Raw genomic sequence first — 9,566 nt, forward strand, 5'->3', positions numbered from 1 at the left:
ACTCTCATACCCTGGGCAGCCTGTTCCAGGGCTGGATAATGCTTTTGGTGAAGATTTTTTAATGATATTCACTCTAAACCTCCCATGGCATCACTTGAGACCATTTCCTCTTGTCCTGCCAGCATTTGATGGTTCCAATACCAGCACCAATAAAATGCAGAGCACCTGGAGTAATGAATTGAATTCAGCTGGTAATGCTCATCTGTTTCTCAGTGGAATTATATAACAGGTTTTGGGTTTTTTTTTTCTTTTCCTGTAAGAGAAGGGCAGAAAGCAGCCTTATCAAAGTGGTTCCAGCATCCTGAGAAGTTAGGCCTTTCATACAAAGACTGATGGTCTCCTATGCAATATCAGTAACAAAATAAAATAATTTTGTGAAGTAAGAAGAAAATCCAGTGGTTTCAGGTTACAGAAAATCTCTTTTATCTTACAAAGGAAAATAACAATAACAAAATTCCTACAGCTCCAGAGACTTTTTGTTCTTGTTTTTCCCTTTAGCTCTCCCCAACCTTCAGATTCTAAAACTGGCAAGATTTGAAGAAGTGAAGTCTCCATCTTGGCACAGATTGGAGCACAAGCATCATCTTATTTACAGAAATAAAAAATAACAAGAGGGAGGGAGGCAGGCAGGAAGGCAGGCAGGAAGGCAGGCAGGCAGGCAGGAAGGAAGGAAGGAAGGAAGGAAGGAAGGAAGGAAGGAAGGAAGGAAGGAAGGAAGGAAGGAAGGAAGGAAGGAAGGAAGAAAGGAAGGCAGGAAGGAAGGCAGGAAGGCAGGCAGGAAGGAAGGCAGGAAGGCAGGCAGGAAGGAAGGAAGGAAGGAAGGAAGGAAGGAAGGAAGGAAGGAAGGAAGGAAGGAAGGACATGGTACATTTGAAAGCACAGGTAGCATGTCTGGTGTGCCATGGTAAATCAGGAGTTTATCAATAAAATTTAAAAAAAATCTTCTGAACTCAGAAACAGAGAAGGGGGTAATGTGGAAAATTAATCTCAGCAATGCAAACACAAAATGCACCAACATAACTTGACAAGTGTAACTTTGACCTGATTACTGTGTGGGTGGATATTTGATTTTTACTGCACAAAGCACCGGGGCTCCTTGACAAAATTCCTTAATAATCTGGGATTAACATTCCTCAATTACCTCACAGCAAATTACTGTAAGGAAGTCACTGGATTGCTGTGCTTTGCTGTAGTGAGACATCCCTGTTTGTGCAACCACCGAGCTCACACAGTCCATGAAGGAAAGAGTGACAGGCCTGTGCATGCAGGCTGGCACTCACAGCTGCCCTCATCCACTCCTTTCCTCCAGGGCAGCTCCTGCAAGCTCTTCCCTTGTAGCAGGGCTGCTCATAAAGGAGGATGCAATCTCCTGTGGTTTCCACCCCTGTGAGTGATGACAGAGCTGCAAACACACTGGTTTCCCTCACAAAAGCAGGATGGGCTGCCTGCAGTGGTTGTGCTAGGGAGTCACAGTCCTTGGCAGCACCAGGCTGGGAAGAAGACACAGGCTGATTTTTATTGCTTTTAATATTCCCACCAAGTATTCCAGCACACAGGCAGCTTAAACTTTGTGTCTGGCTATGACTTAAATTACTGTTTGTGCTGGGTGCATTGCAGGCTTTGTTGGCTCATAAGGGGCTGTGAGCTTTTGTCCTGTTTTCATAAGCAGTTTAGGCTGGCAGGGAACAGCAGCTCCGTGGCTGAGATGGCCTTACCATGAATACCCTTTTATTTCTTTTTCTCTCTCTCTCTCTCCTTTCTTTTTTTTTTTTTTTTTCCTTGCTATTACATGGAAAAATGTAAATGCAACCAGGAGCAAGCATTGCACAGGGTACACACTCAGAGCACTCAGAGCACTTTTCCTGCCCTGTTCCCCCACCTTGGAGGGCTGCTGGAGCCTCTCCCTGCAGGCAGGGTACCTGTGCTCCCTGCTCCAGGCACCAGCAGTGCCAGGGTGCAGCTGAGGACAGCCAGATCCCTGGAAAGCCTGCCTAATCAGGCATTTTGCTATTTGTCACACACAAGTGACTGCATCAAGGGGAAGGTGATATTCAGGCTGTTTCCTATCCAGGACTGTATTTCTCTGTGTTACCTTTACATTCACTGGGGAAAAAACTGTAAGGTTCTGAGCTGGCTTCAGAGTGGATCACACAGAGGCAAAATCTGAGGATCTTGGTCCTGCAGAGGACCTCCAGAGGTCTTGCAGATATCTGTGGAAATTCACACTGTCCTAATCATGAAACCACAGTGGCAATGAGAAACTGACACAGTGCAAACATGAGCAAGTATATGTTTAAGCCTGTGTGCCAAGATGATAACATGTGGATATGAAAATGCCCTGCAAAAGGAATGCATCAAGGTGTGCAAAGTACCATGTTGGAGAAGCAGCACTTTGGATCTGCCTTCTCCATGAGGTCTGCTGGGCATCTGTCCTGGCAGCTGGAGGAATCTGTCAATATGATTAAGGACTGACAAACTGTGTTTTGCTCATCAGAACATTGTTTTTGATTTTAGTAATCCACAGTTGATTCCCGTGATGCTTGGTTTCTAAGATGCAGGCTTACAAAAATCCCAAGAATTACTTCCATATTGTTGATCAGAGGCAGGGACAAATCTCACCCCTGAACATTTATCCCTCAGTGCCCCCTTGGAATCTGGTTCAACATGCTAACCCTGCAAAGAAAAAAAAATTAAACAAACTTATTATTCTTGGCTATCTTTGTGAGTTGCATTGATTTACTAGAACCAGCATCAGGAGCAGGACATGGTGGAGAAAGAGAGAAGGGACCGTTGATAAAAAATGGGCATTAAATCAGCTCCAAATGTTATATATTATTTCACACAAATCATTGTGTTCAAACCTCTCCTGCCTTCAAGAGTGAAGCAAAGTAAATCCCCCCTGGTGCCCACAGGAGCACATAATCAAGGAATTAATTAGAACCAATGAGCATGCTGCTATCTTGCAGCCCAGCTTCCTACCTGCAATTTTCCCATATGGACAAGCACCATATTTGTAAGTGTGAATGCCATTCTGACACAGATTTGTATATAAAATGCAACACTGTTTGCAATGGAAATCATGCCCAAAAAGCAGAATTATATGCTCTGTTAAAAGCAGAGTTGAAAGCACTACCTGTAATCAGTGCTGCTAGGCATTGTTGTCCTTCTGCTTTGGCTGTGGTTAGGCTTCATTTTAAAAATTTAATCTGCTGAGATGATTTTTTTAAAATTTTTTACCTGAGATATGGTTTAGACAGATTTATTAAAAAATCCACCAAAATAAGAAGAAAAGAAAAAAGTATTTCTACCACTAACAGTAAGAAAATAAAGTTTTTTTTTTCCTTTTGCTGAGGCTGTGATTGCAATATCCTTATTGGCCTCTGGCTTGTTTCTGTCTTGGAAGAAGAATTTCAGTGGTCAGAAGAGCATTGTCAGAGCCCCGGCTTTTTCCAACCCTTTGAAAAATTATACCCATATGTGTGTTAGGAAACATTAGCTGGTTTCATTGTGCATGTGCTCAGGAGAGGGATCAGTGTAGAAGACCCCCAAAACCTCCATCTGCAGCAAGGTTGTGCTGGCAACCCACAGACTGGCCACTCTTCATGTTGGAGCAGTTTTCTTGCCAAACACAACGTTTCTTGGCAGGTTTGCTTTCTTAGACACAGCTATGTATCTGCCCTTGCTGATGCATCGACAGACATAGCTCACTGTAGTGTACACACAGATCAGACAGCAACATGGGAAGTGCAAATTCAGGGCTTTCAGGAAGCAAAGCTCAGAAGGATTCAATTCCAGAAACCTGCCAGCTTGACATTTGGAGGTGGGAGGGGGAGTTCAGGAGAAAACAAACAAAAGCAAAAGCCCCCAAAACCTAAAACAAGAACCAAACCTGAAAATATTCAGAACCTCAAACCTAAATGTGGTGTCCAGCTTTGGTTTGTTTCTTTTCCATTTGAACATAAAGAGAGTAATTTTTCGTAACTGTGAGCCATGGGGTTTCCCCTTTTAAATGGGTATCACCATTTTTTTAATGGAAACCCTCAGATTGCTGGGGCATGAGTGCCTTTGACTTGGATCTGTCTTTCTTCAGAGGCCACATCCACAATCTGCGAGGCTCAGGTGAGGCTGTCTGGACCATGCAGCCTCTCCATCAATGTATCCTGTCTTCCACTTAGGGCAAAGACTGAGGGGAGGCCCGAGATCTAAATGTGCTCATGAAAAGCTGCAGGAGAGACAAAGCAATGCCACAGCAGAGGTGCTGTGTTTGGCTTCTTCAGCAGATGTGCTCACCTTCCTCTTTTTCTTGGCTACATTATGGTGATAACTAATCCTCAATCAAACTCTGCTTATTCCGTATTTTCCAAATGGCAGAGGACAAGCTGGGAGCAAAAGTACAGCTACTGTCTGCATTTGCAAGCTTGCACTTTGTGCTGCTGCTTTTTACCCTATTTCCCCTATCCCCATCCTCGGTGCCATCAGTTCCTCTCTTCCTGTAGCCTAAGAAATCTTTGCAGTGACTTAGCCCTTCAAATCTGACCAAATCTGATTACAGCTTGTTTTCCTGTTGGGTAAACAAGATCACCCTTTGAGGAGCATCATTAATAACCCCTTTCCACCCAGTTCGCTTCCCTTGAGGCACAACCTCCTGACATCCTTTAGGTAAATCCTTACAATGCTCACATTAATCCCCTGGTTCTCCAGCTTAATGGCTTTGCCTGTAGCAATGTAAGTGCTGCCTTACTGAAGTCCATTGACTACATAGTCTATTATCTTATCAAAATAAACCTACTAAGATAGCCAGGCATGAGATAGCCTTGGTAAACTCATTTTGTACTTGATCTCATTTCCCATTTACTGAGGTCAGGCTTGTTGGCTGCTTGGGGATCCCAGCTTGCAGAGCTTTCCAGCCTTAGTTTCTTAATGATAGCAATGACCTTTGCTACTGGTAGGAAGTCTCATTGCTGGGCTGTTTTCAACATGCCAGTTCCTAGACGGGGCAATTATATTGCCCCTCATTTCCCTTTACCACCACCCACACCCTTCTCAGCAAGGAGCACCAGCAGATCTTCTGGTTTGCATCCTCCTGGCCACAGCCCAAGGCTCAGAGGGGTTCCTCACAGCCAGCCTTGCTTTTGGCTGGACACAGTAACGTCAGTGCAAGCGTGGCCTCACAGGTTTCATCACAAAACAACTCAAGCCACGCATGAGCAGGTTACATCAAAGCGGCTGGCACGTCAGGGATACTCAGTGGAAGAAAATGAGAAGGCTCTGGGGACTGAGGGCAGGATAAGCAACATTTTGCTTTCCAAGCACTGGTCCCAGTGCAAGCAGGCGACTGAACAGCATGAACAGCACGCAAAAAGATCTCACACTCCTCTGCCTCTTACAGCTCCCCAGCTACTCCAGTGTGACGGCGGCGCTGACAGAACAGAGACCAACACATTTCCCACACCCAGAAAATGTCTGTGCTGACACAAAGCCGGAGCCCTGGGCTCCTGCTCTTGTCACATCCATGTCAAACAAGGAGCTGTCCTGTGCTCCTGCTGCTGTGGGGCTGGGGTAGAGCACAGGGATGGGGTCTTTGATACAGGATGAAAGCACAAGTGTGATTTTCTCCTCTGCTCCAAGCAGAAGTGACTGCTCGGAGGCAGTGCAGAGCCACCGTCGCCGGAGAGGTACGGATCACAGCAATTCTAAACCTAAAAGAAGGGCAGCATCCTTATTCCCATGCCTCTCTCTGCCTCTTGGAGTTATTTTCTTCACTTTCAACAACATGAGGTCTGACACCACATCAAATATGCTTAGTATTTTTTCCCCAAATCAGATTCTCTTACACTGTCTTGCAGCTTTGTGCAGCCACAAACCTGGCAGATCAGGGGCCACGTCCTCCTAGACCTCAAGTGCTATCTCAGTTTTTAGAGCAGAAGTTTCACAGTTAGCAGCTTCCTTTGCTTAATTATTGCTGTCAGGGGCTTGCCTGTCCTTTCTGCTGGATCAGGCTCATCCTGAGAACACACCAGGGGACTGAGCATCAGTGTTTTTGGTGACCCCTCTAAAGCCTTCATTGCCCTGCCGGTTTGGGTAGGTACACAGGGTGAGGGTTAAAGCTGGAAGAGTGGATGCCACTGTCATGTCCTTGCTGCTCCTTCCAGGAAGACTTTTCCATGCATCAAAACAATGTCACCACTTAATTGCATCACACAAAGCACGTAAACAGAGAAAGGAAACATAGGCAGATAATTTTAAGCCTTGTCATATCAGTGGATAAAATAGAGCATTCAGTGGTGTTGCTCACATGTTCCTTTTCCGTCACAAACCAGAACTTCCCAATTCTCTGAAATTCAATTAATGAAGAATCAAATGAAGAAGTAACTTTTCAAATGTCAAGGTTTTTGCTGTTCCTAAGTTCTTTCTCATTAATTCTCATGTACTTTTGTTCTTCTGGTATATGTTCAAAGGCAGGAGTAGTTCCCAAGAATGGCAATATTACAGAGGGAGCTGGTGAAGAAATAACCACAAGAGAAAGATAAGAAAGAAGGCCCTGGTCACAACCCAGCATCAAAGAAATCCCTGTGGTGGAATATAACCACCCAGTCAAGTAACTCAAATCCACCACAGGGCTTTTCCTAACCTATCATACCCACAATTTCGCTTACTCTCAGTTTAAATCATTCAAGCTGAGGAAGTCATCCTTCAGCCTGCCAGGTCCTGGTACTGTAAGCCCTCCCTAATAAGCTAGTAAGAATTTCTGAATATCATTCCCATCCACCTGCTTTCCTAAACTTCAGCTACTGCCTCCCTCCCTCCCTCCAGCTTAGCTCTTGTGCCTGTACACAACCCATGATTTCCTCAGGCATCCTGAACACGCAACTTGCTGGCAGAAGGAAGAGAAGATCTTACTCACCAACCTTGTTCTTTTCTCATCCTTATTTTTACACTACTTCTATCCTTGCAAAACCAGGAGCCTCAGCAGAGCTTTGGCTGGGATTGGAGGACTGATTTCTGTCCCAGAAGACTGAGCTCCTCCTGCAGGTACTCTTCATTTTCCTTGCATGTGGCACATCTTTTCTACACAGTGTACTGCAATCATGTTCCCCAGACTGTCTCTTTTCCCACAGAAAGGAGACACCTGCTCTGAAAGTGGAAAGCACATCTAACACTTCAAACATCACTGCTTGCACAACGCAGGATGAACATCACTGTTTCAAAATCTACACCATGATGAACCTTTCTCCCCTCCCATCACTAAGCACCACATTCCATTAGTGTTTATTTTCATTGGCAAGCACCAAGGACCTCCAAGTTTAGCCTGCTGGTGCTGTAGGGTGAGTTGAGAGGGGTTGTAAGGCAGGATTGATGGGCCCCTCTGCTTGCAGACATGACACACCTCTGATGGGCTCCCCTCCACCCTGATACTCTCTGAAAGGACAGGGACTCAGCTGCCAGCAGCTCCTGCAACGAAAGCACCTGAAGGGACAACCACACAGGCCCTCAGACACTGCCCCCATGCAAGTGGGGAGCACAGTGCCAGCACACAATCCAAAATGAAAATGTCACTGATTCACAGCAGGGAGCAATCAGCCTGACAGCCCTGGAGCTTCAGATCCACCGCTGGAGCCAGATATCAAGTCCACAAGAGCTCTCTGGGATTGCTTCACTGATGTTCCCAGGCTCAAAAGCAGGATTTGGAATGTACTAGGGAGGTCCCTCCCACACTCTCCCATTTTCCACCATGTCAGTTGAGAACCTGATGAAGGGGCAGCAAAGATGAGTTTGCAGTTCCATTTTATAGATGTGGGCAAGGGAAAGGTGATCACAGTCCAGGAGATGTTTCCAGTGTCCCTGGCCTTCCTGGTTGCCCCAAGATGGCATTGCAGTGCCCCTCTCTGTGGTAAGGCAATTATCCTGCTTATCTTCTGCCCTGCAGAATTCTAGTTATTTGTAGCAGTTAGACTCTGTTGTAGTTTTTACATTTTTGTTTTTAAATCTGAGTTAAAGACAGCTTTTGAAAGCATCACAAGGAGAGCAGTAGGTGCCATAATGAGGAGAACACACTGATTTTCCACCATTTCCCTTTTACCTTGGAGAGTGAGTCAGGCCCACTCTTGGACAGTTTGTGGAAGAAGACGAACCTGGAAAGAACAAGGCTGATGTTTCTGCTATAATTCTGTTTTCTTCAGTAAGAGACCAAAGTCCAGTATTCCCTGAAACCCAGTTGCCCAGTGGCACCTCTGGTCCTGCAAGGACATCCTGGAAGGGTGAGTGCTTCCCTTAGGTGGGAAGGCACCACTGCCCCGCTGGGACTCTGCCCAGGCTCACCACAGAGATCCAGACCTCACGTGGAACTTGCTTTGAAGTGCCTCACTGCCCCTGCTTTGAATGCAGCCTGAAAAAAGTGCTATTAAAAGAATGAGAGACTGGTAAGGGTTTGGCACTGGTCCAAAATTGACATATTTTTAGGGCCCAAAAAAATTCTGTGGAAAGTCTGGGAGGTAAAGAGAATGATGAATAGGGGAGGTGAAAAATGAGAATTCCAGATGTGACTTTACAGCCCCATTTTTGTGACAGCTGTAGGATCTAGAACAGGGATGCTGATGTGTTTAAGTGCACCATGCATTTTTAATGTTCATCTTTTTTCTAACTCCTGGCCTGAAGGCCTCATGTAGTTCTGAGGAAATGTCCTATCAACCAGTTTGTAGCTTCAGTAGCTACCCACTGTAGCTGCAGTGCTACCCCTCACAGCCCCTCAAATAGGAGCCCTCAACCCTTAGCTCATCAAGAAAGGCACATTGTTTTAGTCAGAAAGAATAAACTTTTTTTTTTTTTCTCCTGATGAATGTGAAGGAAAATTCTAAGCCTTAGTGAGTGCTAACCACAGTGTCCAACACATGGCAGGGGCAGGTCAGCAAGCTGCTCCAATATGGTACTTTCCAGAAGGCATATCCTGGCCACTGGTGCACAGAAGCCTAAATTTTCATTAATAAAAGATACAACAAACCCCCCAGAATGGTGCAACATAGTGAGTCTTAACTCTTTGCAGTGCTCAGCATCAGAAGGCCATCTTTGCAAAGGGGGAGAATTGTGCCCACCACCCTGCACCACAGCCTGAGCCAGGGCAATGCCTCCCTGCAACATCTTGGAGATGGAGGTGCTCCCTGATGGAGAATGCTCTCCTCACCCACTTGTGGACATCCCATGGGATTCACAGAGATCCCTTTGGGATCAACGCATCTCTTTGAGCTTGAAGACTGCTGCTCTCCCCACCCTTGGTTTGCAGGCTCCTGCTGATGGTTCCTGCTGCTTGGTCATCATCTACTGTCTGTCTGCGAGGAGCCCTCAGCACTTTTCTCTGACATCTCCTGGATGTCACTTAACTGCATTGCACATCATGTTTTCATTTTTTAGGAAGCTGAGAATTCAGGAAGCTGGAGGCAATTATGAGAACCAAACATCTTAGTGCTGCAGGCAATTTTTTACCAATGTAGAGATGCTATCCCATCTTCCTTCTCTGTTTGAGAAGCCCTGCGACTTTCCTCTCTGCTCCTCTGTCCTTGAGGCTGGAGCAG

At 45.7% G+C, this 9,566-nt stretch overlaps 1 protein-coding gene across 1 annotated transcript in view; it reads right to left on the bottom strand.

Annotated features, from left to right (window-relative positions):
- The window catches only part of LOC147654432 (uncharacterized), a 749,593-nt gene that overhangs the window by 272,193 nt on the left and 467,834 nt on the right, over positions 1-9,566 (bottom strand). The window lies entirely within an intron of this gene.

Source organism: Cyanistes caeruleus, chromosome 3, assembly GCF_971803275.1.
Source record: "Cyanistes caeruleus chromosome 3, bCyaCae1.hap1.1, whole genome shotgun sequence".
Taxonomy (NCBI): Eukaryota; Metazoa; Chordata; class Aves; order Passeriformes; family Paridae; genus Cyanistes; species Cyanistes caeruleus.